Consider the following 16,994-nt stretch of genomic DNA (forward strand, 5'->3'; position numbering starts at 1 on the left):
GAATTGATTTTTGATAGTAAGGCATAATAGTGAGGCATACCAAGTGAGTGCATTTATTATGTACTTATATGATATCAGGACGACTTGTGATGAGTCAACCTCGAATGTTTTTATAAAATCATGTTGTACCGTATTTTGAAATATTTTCATAAAGTTTATGAAAATGATTTTACGAATGATTTTCAAGTATGTACTGCCCTAAAATGAATGGATGTGTTTCATACGAATTATTATTTATTAATAGTTTGGAATAAATGTTTAACCTACTATTTGGATTTTAAGGCCTATTGTATGTACATGGAGAGTTGTAGGTGCAATAATAATACCATAAATAAGGTGGTATTGTAATAGTACTTTGGGTATTGTATCACTTGGTATATAATTAGCATACTTAGTGTGAGATGGATATATATATCGATTTTAGAAAATGAATTATTGCATTTTCGTAAAAGTACTTTGTGTACTTGGAGTAATACTTTGTGCACTATGGAAAGAATACTTTGTGTACTTGTAGTAGTACTTTGTGTACTATGGCACTTGTGTCCAATGATGGTAATCGTACGAGATTACTATTTCGAAAATGGTTAGTTTCATGTTATTGTGTATCTTTCATTATTATTTGACATACATTGGGCTATGAACGAATACTTTTGAATATTTCCATTGAAAGGTATGTTGGGCATGCTAAATATTGTTTCATAGGTTAATTCACGAAAACTTAGCTTATCAAGTCAGTTTTTATGCATTTATGTATTTTATACGATAAAATATATTTTGATCTTATAATGGTTTACTCGTGTTTTTACAATACCTTATTTGTTTTATTATGCCTCACTAAGTGTATACTTAGCGTGCGATGATTTTCACGTAGTTTATAGCTTACAATCGGGGTGAGGGGTGCAGCTGATATCATCTGTCAAGGGTTATCTCATTAGTAACAGTTTGACATCTCTATATGTTTATTTTGATATTACTAGTTGGAATGTACTTAGATATACGGTGATACTCTGATAAAATACTTGGTATTTATTTGTGGTATTATATTATGTTCAAACTTAAACTACTATTTGAGGGATTTTAACATTATTATATGCATTTGAAGAATGTTTTGTATATATTATTAAATTGTTTTATTTAAAGAAATAAAATTTTATTGGTTTTCAAGTATGGAAATGTTTTGAAAGTCACATGACATCTGTGACTCATGTACGGGGATGTATACGGGAAACAAGTGTTACATTTATTGGTATCAGAGCTACAGGTTTAGTCAATTCTTGATAAAAATTAGTGTATTTTATGTATAAAAAAATGTATACATACCACTAGGATGCAAAAGTTATTGATGTGGTGTCAATGTGATATGACCGATGTCACTCCTCACTAACTTAAGTTGTTATTATGTGTGTTGTGATGGATGTCGGAAACTAATGATAAAGGTAAGAAAGTTGATAATGTTGAAAAGAAGGTCAAGATTGAAATTGACCCAAAAAGATACGACATGACTTCAGTATCACGCCTTAGAAGGCTTAGAGCTGTAAGGGATTTTCCTCTATTATGTGGAATAAATTTCCCAACATTTAATGAAGTTACTGAATTAGAAGAATTAATTAAAAAGATTAAACGGATTACAAGAGAACTTGAATCGAATGAGGATCCAGAGGAGATTATTGAATCCACTAATGACTCTGAGGTTTATACAGGTAAGCTTAAATATTAGAGGAATATTTAAGTTAATCATTAAGTTGCTTAAGGAAATGTTGATTTGAGTTAGAGGAAATAAGTAAGCGGTTAGTAAGTTGTCCGCTAAAAGTTAAAAAAAACTAAGTTATGAATAAATCAGATGATTATTATGTTATTATTCTAAATGTTTTAAAATGAGTTTTAATGAGAGTAGATGTTACGTTTTATGGACTTGATAGAGTTACCTTACGAAGGTAAAATTTGTGGAATGGATTGTCTACCCTCTTCTAGGCTACAATGAATTATCGCTTAGATTGCGGTTGATATTTTAGAACTTGAAAAGTTTTGAGTTTGTAGTGCTAGGAAAAAGAGTCAATTTGTTTACTATTTTGATTTTAGCATTAACTGCTATGAAGTTATTGTTAAAAAGTGGTAAAGTCTTCTTATTAAATGACGTGGACATTTAGACTTTCATAGTTGAGATGGAAAATGTTTCAACAGCTCGAGAATATTTTCAATCGATTCGGAAAAGTTATACGGATTACCTCAAGAATGAAATAAGGAATTTTAAAATAAAGGTATTCTATTCAACTTGATCTCGAGTGATATGATAGTGATAAACCTTATGGATCATGGTGCAAGTTTGAGTCAGATATCTAGTAAATATTCGATAGAGATTCAAGGGGCTATGTTCCAGGTGAATCTAATAGAATTATCATTTGACAAGTTAAGATCATATTGGGCATGGGTTCGTTATCTCCGCATTATGCTTGGGTTGATTTTGGCAAGAAGCGATTATTTTATGAAGATGAGGAGGATTTGGAAATTATAGTGATTGGTGGAAAAGAAAAATCATCGCCCATTGTGATAACGATAATGATTACGAAGAAAATCATGTTAGAGGATTATATCATTTCTAGCTAATGTGTTAGATACTCAAGTATATGAAGTATTATTATATGATATTTCCACAACTCTAGAATTTTCATATGTCTTTTTAGATTAATTACCTAGGTTACCTCCAGATTGAGTGGTGGAATTCAAGATTATTATCAAGGTATTGAGACTATTTTTATGGTTTCGTATCAAATGGCTCTGACCGAGTTAAGAGAACTAAAGGCTCAATTACAATAGATGTTTAATCAAGGTTTCATCAAACTAAGTGTTTCACCTTAGGGAGTACCTATGCTATTGGCGAAAAGAAAGATGAATTTATAAGGTTATGCATAGATTATCGACAGTTGAATAAAGTGACAATAAGAATAAGTATCAACTTCTCAAGATTGATGGTTTGTATGATCAATTGGAAGGTGCAGTAGTGTTCTCTAAGATTGATCTTCGGTCTGAATACCATCAATTGAAGATTAAAGAAGAGGATATTCCTAAGACAACTTTTCAGATGCGATATGGACACTACAAGTTGTGATGATGTCATTCGGTTAATGCTCTTATAGCATTTATGGATTTGATTAACCCAGTGTTCCAGCTTTATTTGAATCAAATTTTGGTGACTCTTTGAGCGAAAAAGTAGTACTCCAAGCTGTCGAAATGTGAATTCTAGTTGACAAAAGTTGCTTTGCTTTGCCATGTTGTTTCAGCATATGGCATAAGGGTAGAACCTAAGAAAATTTATGCTATAGTGGATTGGAAACTCCAAAAAACATATCAAAAGTTTGGAGTTTCTTGGGACTTGTTGGTTACTATAGAAGGTTTGTGAAGAACTCTTCGATGATAGCGTCATAGCTAACCAAGCTTTTAAGGAAAGATGTGACTTTTATTTGGACAGAGAAGTGCTAATAGAGTTTTGAAATACTAAAGAAGATTTCAACAGAGGCACCAGTGCTTGTACAACTTGAGTCGGGTAAAGATTGTGTGGTTTTTAGTGATACATCTCATAACGACTTGAGATGTGTGCTTATGCAAGAAGGGAAAGTTGTGGCCATGCCTCTAAATAGTTAAAGACTCATGAGAGGAATTACCCGATGTATGATTTAGAGTTGGTAGCAGTCCTATTTTTTTTAAAGATTTGGCGTCATTATTTGTATGGTGAGTGGTGTTATATTTATACATATCACATTAGCCTAAAGTACTTGTTGACTCAAAAAGAGTTTAACCTGAGACAGAGAAGATGGATAGAACTTTTAAAAGATTATGATGTGATTATAGATTATCATCTAGGGAATGCTAATATGGTAGCTGATACACTTAACCGAAAGACTTTTACAGCCTTGAGAGCTTTGGATGCACATTTCTCTTTACAGGAAGATAACACCTTGATTGTCCAGCTAAAGTTAAAGTTGATGCTTTTAGATTAGATAAGAGAATTACAAAAGAAAATATGAAAAATGTTTGTAAGTATTGTACAATTAGAAAAATGCGAGATAAAGGATTTTGAAGTCAAGATTGATGGATGTTTGTACTATCGTGGGAGACTTTGTATCCCCGATGATGAAAAATTAAAGAAATATAATCTTTCTGAGGCACATTATAGTCCTTTGGCTATGCATCTAGGTGAAAAAAAGATGTAACAAGACTTAAAGAGTCGGTATTGTTGGCCTTGTATGAAAATAGCTATCACAGACTTCATGGCAAGGTGTCTGACGTGCCAATAGGTGAAAGTTGAACATCAAGTGCCTTTCAGATTATTGCAACCGATCTTGATTCCTGAATTGAAGGGAACAAATTACTATGGACTTTGTTACAGGGCTACCTTTGACACCCAACAAGAAAGACTCAATATGGGTGATTGTTGATAGATTGACCAAGACAACATACTTTATTTTAGATCGGACAAATTACTCGGTGGATAAATATGTGGAGATGTACATAAAAAAGATACTTTGGATACATAGAGTGATTGTGTCGATAGTATCAAGCATAGATCCAAGGTTTACGTTGAGATTCTTGAATTGCTTGCACGAGGCCTTGGGTACTCGATTAAATTTATGTACGGCTTTTCACTCTCAGACGGATTGTCAGTCGAAGTGGACCATTTAGATATTGGAAGATATGCTAAGGGCGTGTGTGATCGAATTCAATGGATCATTAGAAAATTATTCATCTTTAAAAAAAATTATAACAACAGCTATTATTCGAGCATCAAGATGGCTCCGTATAAAGCCCTTTATAGGATAAAGTGTCGAACGCCGTTAACATTGTTTGAGTTAAAAGATCGAGATCTAGTTTGCCCTGATATGATGAAAGAAATGAAAGATAAAGTGGGGATCATTCAAGATAATCTCAAGATAGATTCCGTACGACAAAAGTCTTGTGGAGACCTAAAGGGAAAATATATTGAATATCAAGTGAGTGATAAAGTATTTCTTAAGGTATTACTTTAGAAGACAGTATTGTGGTTTGGACGCAAAAGAAAGTTGAGTCCGAAATTTATTGGACCTTATGAGATTTTGAAAAGAGTTACACCAGTGTCTTATCAGTTAACATTGCCTTTTGAAAATGGACAAGATCCACAATTTTTTTCATGTGTCGATGCTCAGGAAGTATCGATTAGATCTGTCGCATATTATAACCCCAGAGGAAATAGTGATTCAATCAGATTTGAACTATAAAGAGGAATCGATTGAGATTTTGGCTTGAGAATTCAAAGAACAGCAGAACAAGATGATTTCTTTAGTCAAAGTTCTATGGAGGAATCATAAAGTTGAGGAAGCTACCTGGGAAAGGGAAGAAGATTTGAAAAGACAATATATGTATCTCTTCACATCATGTACGCACTAAAATTCGAGGATGCATTTTTATTAAGGGAGGGAGATTTGTAATACCCCAAATTTTGGTTAGTTACCAAAATATAGGTTTTGAAAGTTTAGTGGCTAAAGTATAAAAATGGGAAAAGTTCAAGGACCTAAGTGTTATTTTCCCAAAAATAATTTTGATTCCATAAATATATATTTTACCCTTGAGAGTGGGGTTTATTGAAATTAAATTCTAGATCCAGAATTTATGTTGAAAACTAGAAATGGTTAAAGTCTCGTAAGAAATCGGTAAATGGGAATGAATAGAAATTTCGGGAAAAATTGAAGGATGATAAATTAGGCTTAAAAATATTATTTCCAATTGTTAAAATTATGGAAAATAATATTGATCATTGGATTTGAAGATTTGTTTCCATGTTAAATTTGGATTGTTGGATTAAAGTGGCAATATTGTAATTTTTGGAAAGTTGCTTGGTAAAATTGAAAAAAAAAGTATAATAATTTGTTCATCTTTGACTTTGGAAGATGTTAAGGTTTATGTGGCTTGGTATTAAGATTATTATCAAGTTTCATTAATGCTAAATGGACATTTGTCATTAAATGAATATTTTATTCATTTAAGCTTAAATTAAAGGTAAATTAACATGAAATTAAAATAAAATTTCATGATGATTCCTATTTTCCAGTCACCATTTCTGTGAACTCCATCCTAAGGTAAGATAGAATTTCTTTTTGATTTTGGAGCAATTTCCTTTGGATTTTAGATTATGTCGTGAAATAGAAAATTGTTTTACGCAAAAAACGCTATCATTTAGTACCAATATTGCATGTTAATCTTGTTTGTGTTCATATATCTCAAATTTTAAGGTTTGTGTTCAGAGTAAGTTTTATGAAATTGATGAATGATTTTGATGTTTTTGAGGTTGTAGAATCATATACAAGCATTATTGTTGATTAAAATCACTTGTACATGGCTAAATAAGCCTATGTTGATTTTGACCAAACCATGACTTTAGGGGAAAGATGTATTTTGATGAAATTAAGTTAGGGGTTTGATTCTAGAGGTCTTGAAGTGTTGAATAGAGGTTGGTTTCATGCTTGAATCTAGTGAAAATCTTGAGAAATATAACCCTAAAGTATTCGACCTTGACGTAATAAGTTAGGAAAAATTTTAGAAAAAATCTCATTGCTTAGAAATGATATTTGGAAGGTTCTACAAGCCTTAGAAAAATATTTGGACCAAAGTGTAATTTTTCAAAAGTTGAGGGACCTATTTAATAGTTTTGAAAAGTTATGGGCTGACTGTGTAATTACTCAATAATTGATTTACATTACTGGAAATAATTTTTTAGGGCTTAAATTGAATTCATAATTTGAAATTAAGACATTTTGGAAAGTTGGCAAAGTTTCAATACAAAATGGTGAATATTGAGAAGGTTAGTGGCTTAAGCGGTAATTATGATATTGTTAAGGAGCTGTAAATTAAATGCTAGAATTTTATTGGGCTCAATTGGGCTTGGATTGAAGAATTTATGGCAAGGTCCCATTATGAATAAAACGGGAAATTTATGATGAATTTTAAAAGAATTCAAAAATAATAGTACTTTTGAGTATTATTATTTTGTAAAAATGTTAGTAAGGATACTAACATTGTATTCTATAATTGTATATGCTTTGTATGGATGCTTGTGTAAATCGTGATCGAACTCATGATACAAGCAAAGCGAAAGGCAAGGAAAAAGTTCAAGAATAATTAGATTTTAATATTAAGGCATAACAATGAGGCATACCATGTGAGTGCAGTTATTATGTACTTATATAATATGAGGACGAATTGCGATGAGTCAACCATTAATGTTTTTATAAAATCATATTCTATGGTATTTTGAAATGTTTTCATAAAGTTTATGAAAATGATTTTACGAATGATTTTAGGGTATGAATTGTCCTAAAATGAATGTATGTGTTTCATACAAATTATTATTTATTAATAGTTTGGAATAAATGTTTAACCTGCGATTTGGATTTTAAAGCCTATTATATGTACATGGAGAGTTATAGGTGCAATAATAATACCATAAATAAGGTGGTATTGTAATAGTAATATGTGTATTGTAGCACTAGGTATGTAATTGGCATACTTAGAGTGAGATGGATATCTATCGATTTTAGTAAATGTATTATTTCATTTTCGTAAGAGTACTTTGTGTTCTTGGAGTAGTACTTTGTGTACTATGGCAAGAGTACTCTTTTTACTTGTAGTTGTACTTTGTGTACTATGGCACTTTGTGTGCAAGGATGGTAGTCATATGAGATTACTATTCTGAAAATGGTTAGTTTTATGTTATTGTGTACCTTGCATTCTTATTTGGCATACATTGGGCTATGAACGAATACTTTTGTAAATATCGATTTATAGGTATGATGGGCATACTAAATATTGTTTCATAGGTTAATTGACAAAAACTTGGCTTATCAAGCAGTTTTTATGTGTTTATGTATTTTATATAATAAATTGTATTTTGATCTTATAATGGTTTACTCATGTTTTAAAAATATTGTTTTATTATGCCTCACTAAGTGTAAACTTAGCGTGTGATGATTTTCACGCATAGGTAATAGCTTATGATCAGGGTAACGGGTGCAACTGATATCACATGTCAAGGGTTGCCTCATCAGTAACAATTGACATCTCTGGATGTTTATTTTGATATTACTAGTTGGCATGTACTTAGATATATGGAGATACTCTTATAAGATACTTGGTATTTAGTTGTGGTATTATATTATGTTCGAACTTAAACTATTGTTTGATGTATTTTAATATTATATATATATATATATATATATATATATATTTGAAGAATGTTTTATAAACTATATTATTAAATTGTTTTATTTAAAGAAACAATTTTTTTTTGCTTTCAAGTACGAAAATGTTTTGAAAGTCACGTGACATCTGTGAGTCGTGTACAGTGATGTATACGGGAAATGGGTGTTATATATTATATCACAGTCATGATATTACTTATAATGATAATTATATGTATGATCCTAAGACTTACATTATTATTATCTCAAAATATATTGTTGTATGTTTTGATACAATTAAACATACTCCGTAACTGGTTACACTATAAAGGCTGACATTGAACATATTACAATATATGTAGTGGGGTGTGAAAGATCAAGATAGGATTTTTCCTTCCTACATAATAGGAAATGTATCACATGTCATTTGATTGAGTGAGACTAGAAGTGAATGTCCATGCTCGAATAAGTTGATATGAGATATAAAAAATTATTCATTTATTATAGTCTACTTTAGATATCAAGAAATAATACATGGACTATACAAGTGTGACTATTTCTAATACTTATGTCTATTCTGGATATAAAGGACAAAATGATATAATACATTAAAAGAGTCAGTCACGAACATATTATGTCGAATCATGACTTCCTGTAACTTTGGTAACAATGATATATTGCTAGATGTCACTCATTGTTTGTAATATTCGAATGGTTCTAATTATTACTACGAACTTTACAGGAACTTACAGAGTAACACCCAATGGTTGAAAAAGCAATTTATAAATGTGTTACATATGTATAATTTTATTGTATATATAATATTAATATATATATGATATATATAACAGTGTAATTTTAACTACACATTAAATACCGAATTTAATTAAAAGAATATAATTAGGGTAATTATATTCCTTTCAAATTCATATTAAAACCCTAATAGCTAGGGAGACATATATAAAAGGGATATGTTCGTCTAGTAATTGTTTTACCCTTAGAAATTATGAAATTACTCAAAATGGTTTTGAGAAAGAAATTGCTCTCAACTTCTTTTCAATCGGGTGAACTGAGAAGAGGCCGAGATGATTTTTTGTAGAGGCTAGGATTCGAATTATACGTGAGATCGTGAGTCATTGTTGTATTGTTGCTATTCAAGGAATCCAAGGTGAGAAACCGTATCTCTTCCTCCAGATTTTGATTTTAATATAAATGGATCGCTGGTGAGACCGTCGTGTTTGTTTTCACTGCATCATGGGGTGCACTGACAGTCCCAACAGGTGTATTAGAGCCACTTGTACGATCTAGATTTGGGTTAAATACTTGGTTGATGCTATATGTATAATATGCATGCTTTAGTTTTACTATTTTCGACGAGTATGCGATATTTATGCAAAATAAGAAATCGATCACGTCCACTGTTAATATGTTTAATAAACTTTACAATCAATGGTTAAGAGTTAATAATGTACTTGTTGTTATAAGGGTTTATGATATTTGTATGTTAGTTGTTGACATAATGATCGATGGGTACATGGTGGCAGTTCGTATCTGGTAGAGAAACAATGGTTATTTCGATGTGAAAAACCTTAAGGATTGAACAATCCAAAAAACATGATTCTTTTGATAAATTTTATCAAATCGTTAGAATTTTCATAAAAACAGTGAGTGTTGTTTTTCAAATTTTCCTACCGGCTGCGCAGCTTCTTTTATTTCTAAGGCAGCTCCCGCCCCTTGACCCCTTTGTAGGCAACATAGATTGAAGGCCCATATTGGTAATTATTAACAATTTTGTAATGATGTCTATATGATATATTCGACTTGTACGGTGTTTGACATGAATGGTTATAGCCCTTTTATTTATAATAGTTGTAAATTTTAAATACGTCTTGCATGTCCTGCCTTTCTACACTTCTATTGTATTAATCTTCTCATCTTACTCCCTTGTATGTAATACGAGTTTTTGAATATAATCCTATGAAGATTCAAAGGAGAATAAGAATGGATTAACCTTAAAGGTGAAAAGACGCTTGAGAATCAGTCTTAGGCTTTAGGATTTTTAGTTATCCCATTGCCTTAGGATGGCCCACATTAGTTATTATACTTTTGGGCTATAACCATTGCATCCTATTTACTGCTTATATTTATCTTGTATGTGATGTGATGTATGATATGTTACCATGCTAATGTTATAATGAACATTGATGAGATCAATAAGAACCTAATATTAAAATAAACATCGCTGAGATATTATGAAATCCCTCTAAATAATCTAAGTTAATTTTATGAGTCCAATATTTACCCTCATTAAGGCTTCGATCAATATTATGTGGGCTTTACCAAAGCAATGAAACATGGGTCCATCATAGTTAAATGCGAACAATAAGGAAGTGATATTCACCGATTGAAATATTGGTAATAACTTATCTAGGTTATTCTAATAGGATTAGAAACCTAGAGGTTAATAATTTGGATGAATCATCAGATGATTTGAACAAGAGTTGTTCACCAAATGGAGTAGATACATGGGATGTAAGTAGTAAGGTGTTACTTACCTAAATAACCATTCTTCTAAAAGAAAAGCCAAAGTTGTTTTAGGAAAATGGTGAAATATGTATCCTCTCTCACTAGAAAAACTTTCGAGATGTTTTTTCGAAATTAAAACATGAGGGTTTTTAATTTTGAATAAAAATAGTGGGGTAATTTATTAATAAATACCTATTTATAAATTTTAAAACTCGATAAATTTACTTACATTGTATATTTTAATTGTTGTATACTTAAAGGCAAACAACACTCTTTCATTGCGATCGATCCTTGAATGACTTGAACTTCCTTGACTTGTTCTATAATTTGAGAATTATTCTTAAATAGGAAATGAATGAATAAATCATTGAAGAACCCCTTCCTAATGAACTGACACCTACTACTTCTAGAGCTGACAAAGACAAATTTAAAAACATATGAATGATATGTTAGACATGTGATGTTTAATGCTTACCACCATGACCCTTGAGCTTCATAAGTAACATGAGGACAGATTTCTTATGAAATGATCCAAAACCTCAAGGAATTATATGAGGGGAAAGCACGTCAAGAGAGGTATGAGAGCTCTAAAGCTCTATTCCAATGCAAAATGAGTGATGGATCTCCTGTAGGAGCTCAAGTGATCAAGATGATGGGATATATTCAAATGTTGGAGAAACTAGAAATTCCACTCAAGGATGAACTGGCTACTAATGTCATCATGCAATCATTTCCATGTAGCTTCAATCAGTTTACCTTAATTTCAATATGAAAGAAATTAATAAAATTTGCCACAGCTACTTGGCATGTTACGAACTATTGAGTGTAACATGAAAAAGGTTGGACCTAAGCCCATTCTGATGGTCCATAAGGACAAAGGAAAGGGAAAGAACAAAACAGTGGAAAATCCTAAGGGTAATGGCAAGCCTAAACCCAAAGGAAATGATTCATTGAAACGTAACGAGGGAGTTAGCAAGAAAGCAAAATGTTTTCATTGTGAAAAGATCGGACATTGGAAAAAAAACTACCATGTTTACCTTGAATAGGTCAAGAAGGAAAATGCAAACGGAAAGTTTGTTTCAGGTATTAATATTATTGATGTTAATTTTTCAACATATACTTCTTGGGTATTAGATACCAATTGTGGCTCTCCTATTTGTACTTCTGTATATGGACTGCAAAAGAGAAGGAATATGGCTAATGAAGACATGGACTTGGGATTGGGAAATGGAGCAAGAGTTGCTACATTAGCGATAAGGACATGTTTTATCTTTGCATAGTGGACTTGATTAACATTTAGAGGATTGTTATGTTGTGCCTAGTTTGGCTAAGACCATTATTTCTATTTCTTGTTTGGACAATATTAGCTTTGAGATTATTATTAAGAATAACTGTTATTTTTTTATCTCAATAATGTTTTTATGGTTCAGCACAATTGGTTAATTGTCTTTATATTTTGAATCAAGAAAATATTATTTATAACATAAATACGGAAAGATCAAAGACAAATGACTCAAATCAAACTTATCTTTGGCATTGTCGTTTTGGCCATATAAGTGAGAAATGTATATCAAAGCTTCATAAAGATGGATTCTTAGATTTATTTGTCCTTGAACAATATGATATATGTGAATCATATTTTTTGGGAAAAGGACTAAGGCTCTCATTAATGGTAAAGGTCAATGAGCAAGTGATTTATTAGGATTAATGCATAGATACATTTGTGGGCCAATGAATACGCAAGCCAGAGGTGGATTCTAATACTTCATTACATCCACTGATGACTTCAGTTAGTATGGGTATATTTATCTTATGTTCCCTAAATCTGAAGAACTTGAAAAGTTTAAGGAATTCAAAAATGAAGTACAAAATCAATTAGGAAAGAGTATTAAGGAACTTTAATCAGATCGAGGTGGAGAATACTTGAGCATAAAGTTTGATGAACTCCTAAAAGAGTGTGGGATTGTCTAACAACTTACACCACTTGGTTTACCGTAGTGGAATGGGGTTTTTAAGAGAAAGAATTGAACACTGTTAGACACGGTTTGATCGATGATGAGTCATAGTGATCTTCTAAATTCTTTCTGGGGAGATGCACTCGAAACAGTTGTTTTCACATTAAATCGTGTTCCATCTAAATCTGTTCAAAAGACACCATATGAGATATGGAATAGGAAGCGAACTAGTTTGTTTTTTATGAAGATTTGGGGTTGCAAAACTTATGTTAAACAATAGATGTCTACAAAGCTCTAACATAAATCTCATAAATGTAAATTTGATGGATATCCTAAAAAACAAAAGGATATTATTACTTCAACCCTAACGAGAACAAAGTGTTTGTTGCTCGAACGGGAATTTTTCTCGAAAGAGAATTTCTCTCAACGAAAGGGAAGGGAAAAATATTAAACTTGGATAAGTTCAAGAACAAAATATCAATGAACCAGAGGTGGAACAAGTTCCACAAGTAGTTGAGGAACAATCAACAAATTTAGAAAAACACCTTAGAGATATGGATTTCTCGTTACCATGCATGGAGACATTCTTCTTATGGATCAAGATGAGCCTAGAACTTATCAATATGTAGTTTAGAGCCCATACTCTGAGAAATGGCTTGAAGCCATGAGATCTGAGATGGATTCCATATCTGAAAACCATGTATGGACTTTGGTTAAACCACCCTAAGGGGCCAAACCTATACAGGGTAAATGGGTTTTAAAGAAGAAAATTGACATGGATAGTAATGTACAAACATACAAGGGGTGATTAGTCGCTAAAAGTTTTTGACAAGTTCATGGTATAAATTATGATGAAACCTTCTCCCCTATTGCATTATTTAAATCCATCCAGATTTTACTTGCAATAGTTGCATTCCATGATTATAAAATCTAGAAAATGGATGTCAAAACCACTTTCCTTAATGGAAAACTTGAAAAAGATGTGTATATGACACAGTCATAAGGTTTTGTCACTCCGAGAAATGTTGAAAAGGTTTGTAAGCTTCAGAGGTCTATTTACAGACTAAAGCAAGCTTCTTGAAGCTAGAATATTCATTTTAATGATGCAATCAAAGAGTTTGGTTTAATCAAAAGTGATGATGAGCCTTGTGTTTATAATAAGGCTAATGGGAGTATTGTTTCTTTTCTAATTTTGTATGTAGATGGCATACTTATCATAGAAAATGATATACCTACATTACATTCTATTAAGACTTGGTTAGGTAGTTGTTTTTTATGAAAGATTTGGGTGAGGCAACGTATATCTTAGGAATTAAGATCTATAGAGATAGACAAAGACAACTCCTAGGTCTAAGTCCAAGTACATACATGGATAAAGTGTTGAAAAGTTTCAGCATTAAAGAATCCAAGAAATGGATTATGCCTATGAGAATGGCTTATGCCTATAAGACATGGTATATCTCTCCCAAAGAAAATGAATTCTTCAACTCTAAAAGAGAGGGAACGAATGAATAAGACCTCATATTCTTCAGCTATTGGTTTTATCATGTATACCATGATATGTACTAAACCAAACGTATCGTTTGCTTTAAGCATGATGAGTCAGTATCAGTAAATGTTGTTGAAGGTTACTAGATTGCAGTTAAAATATCCTTAAGCACTTAAGAAGAACTAAGGATACATTTCTTGTCTATGGAGGAGAAGAAGAGCTTAGTGTAAAAGGTTATACTGTAGCCAACTTCCAAAAAAATGAGGATGAATCACGATCACAATCGAGTTTTTTATTTTTTTCTTAATGGAGGTGTTGTGAGCTATAAGATTTCAAAGCAATAACAGTAGTTGATTCTACGATAGAGGCTGAATACGTTCCAGCCAATAAGGCAGCAAAAGAGGTTGTTTGTATCAAGAAGCTTATATCTGAACTAGGGGTTGTTCCCAACATATTGGATGCTATAGAACTCTGGTGTGACAACAATGGAACCATTAAACAAGAAAAAGAACCCATATTGTTGGGACCGTCAGTGCACCTATAACGCAGTGGAAACAAAAAAATGTGGCGGTCTCACTAGCAATCCAAGTACATTAAATCTGAAACCAGGAGGAAGAGATGTGATTACTTATATTGGGTTCCTTGAAATTCAACAAATACAACAACTATTAATGGAAATCACGAACAGTTAGAATCATAACCTCCACAAAAATTTGTATCGACCTCTACTTAGTTCACCGGTTGAAGAGTTGTTAAGAGCAAAACCTTTTCTAAAAGGGTTCTAAAAATTTCATGATTTTCAAATGACATCAAACGAATGTTATAGCAATATATCCCTTATATATGAGTCACCCTAACTATTAGGGTTTTTAAAAAAATTTGAATTTAATTGGGAGTATAATTACTTTAATTATATTATTAAATCTGGAATTCTTGTGCACTTAAATATATATATATATATATATATATATATATTAAATACACAATTTATTCTTGTATAATCAAGTTGTACATATGTGACACATTTATTAGTTGCTCTCTTTTCAACTATTGGGTGCGACCCTGTAGGTTCCCATAACGTTAGTAGTAATAATTAGAACTATTCTAATATTACAAACAATGAGTGACATCTAGCAATATGTCATTTTTACCTAAGTTATGGAAAGTCGTGATTCGACATAACATGTCTATGACTAATCCTTTTAATGTATTATATACTTTTTTTCCTTTGTATCGAGAATTGGAAAAAGTCATGCAATAGTCACACTTGTGTAGCCCATCTATTATTTCTTGATATATATAGTAGACTATAATAAACAAACAATTTGTGATATCTTATATCAACTTATTTAAGCATGGCCATGTATTTCTATTCTCACTCAATCAAGTGGCCTGTGATATATTTCCTATTATATAGGAAGGATAAATCTTATCTCGATCATTCACACCCCGCTACATATATCATGATATGTTCAATGTAAGTCTTTATAGTGCAACCAGTTATGGAGCACACTTAACGTTATTAAAACATACAACAATATATGTTGAGATTAAAATGATCTAAAGTCTAAGGATTATACATATATTTGTTGCTATGAGCAATATTGTGACAATCACATAATAATCCAAGACATATGCTCAGAGCAAGTCAATCCAATATATTGTTCTATGACAATATATTCATGTATTAATTTTGACATCTCTGTGTCAATGTCAACTCTTTTATCAATAGATACCACGTTAGTCTTAAGCGTATTATTACTGTCCACGCCCATAATAATACTTGACTAAGGATCTTTTAATAATAATCACATTATTATACGGACGTTATTATCTTTTAGATTATTTGATGCACAGAAATACAATAAAAGCAAATAACAGTAATGCCTTTATTTTATAGATACGATAAATAAAATGTGTCAATATAATCATCATATGATTGGTCTTTAGGCATTCTCTAACAATCTCCCACTAACACTAAGACCAATCACTCACATATTTAATACCAAGTGACTTAGTGTGATGATCATGCTTCTGCTGTGACAGAGGCTTCATTAAGGGGTCAGCAATGTTACCATCAGTGTATACCTTGTATATCACCACATCTCCTCGATCTATGATCTCTAGAATGAGATGAAAATGCCTAAGAATATGTTTGGATCATTGATGAGATATGGGTTCATTTTCTTATGCAGTGGCTTAATTGTTATCACAACGGAGTTCTATAGCATTGGATATGCTAGGAACAACCCCTAGTTCAGATATGAACTTCTTGATCCAAACAGCCTCTTTTTTTGCTTCAATGGCTGCAATATACTTAGCCTCTATTGTAGAAACGGCTATTGTGTCTTGCTTTGAACTTTTCCAGTTCACAGTAGCTCCGTTAAGACAAAACATAAAATCTTATTGTGATCGTGAGTCATCCTTGTTAGTTTGCAAGCTGACATCAGTATAACCTTTTACACTAAGCTCTTCTTCACCTCCATAGACAAGAAATGTATCCTTAGTTCTTCTCAAGTACTTAAGGATATTTTTAACTGCAACCCAGTGATTTTCACCAGGGTTTCCCTGATACCGACTCGTCATGCTAAAAGCATACGATACATCTGGTCGAGTACATATAATGGCATTCATGATAGAACAAATAGTCGAAGCATATGGAATATTACTCATTCATTCCCTCTCTTGTGGGGTTGAATTAAACATTTCCGTTAAAAGATAAACACCATGTCTCATAGGCAATAATCATTTCTTGGATTCTTCCATACTAAACCGCACTTTGTTTATATATGTATTTGACTCAAACCTAGAAGTCATCTA

This window comes from Hibiscus syriacus, unplaced genomic scaffold (assembly GCF_006381635.1).
Source record: "Hibiscus syriacus cultivar Baekdansim isolate YM2019G1 unplaced genomic scaffold, ASM638163v2 tig00110890_pilon, whole genome shotgun sequence".
NCBI classification, from domain to species: Eukaryota; Viridiplantae; Streptophyta; class Magnoliopsida; order Malvales; family Malvaceae; genus Hibiscus; species Hibiscus syriacus.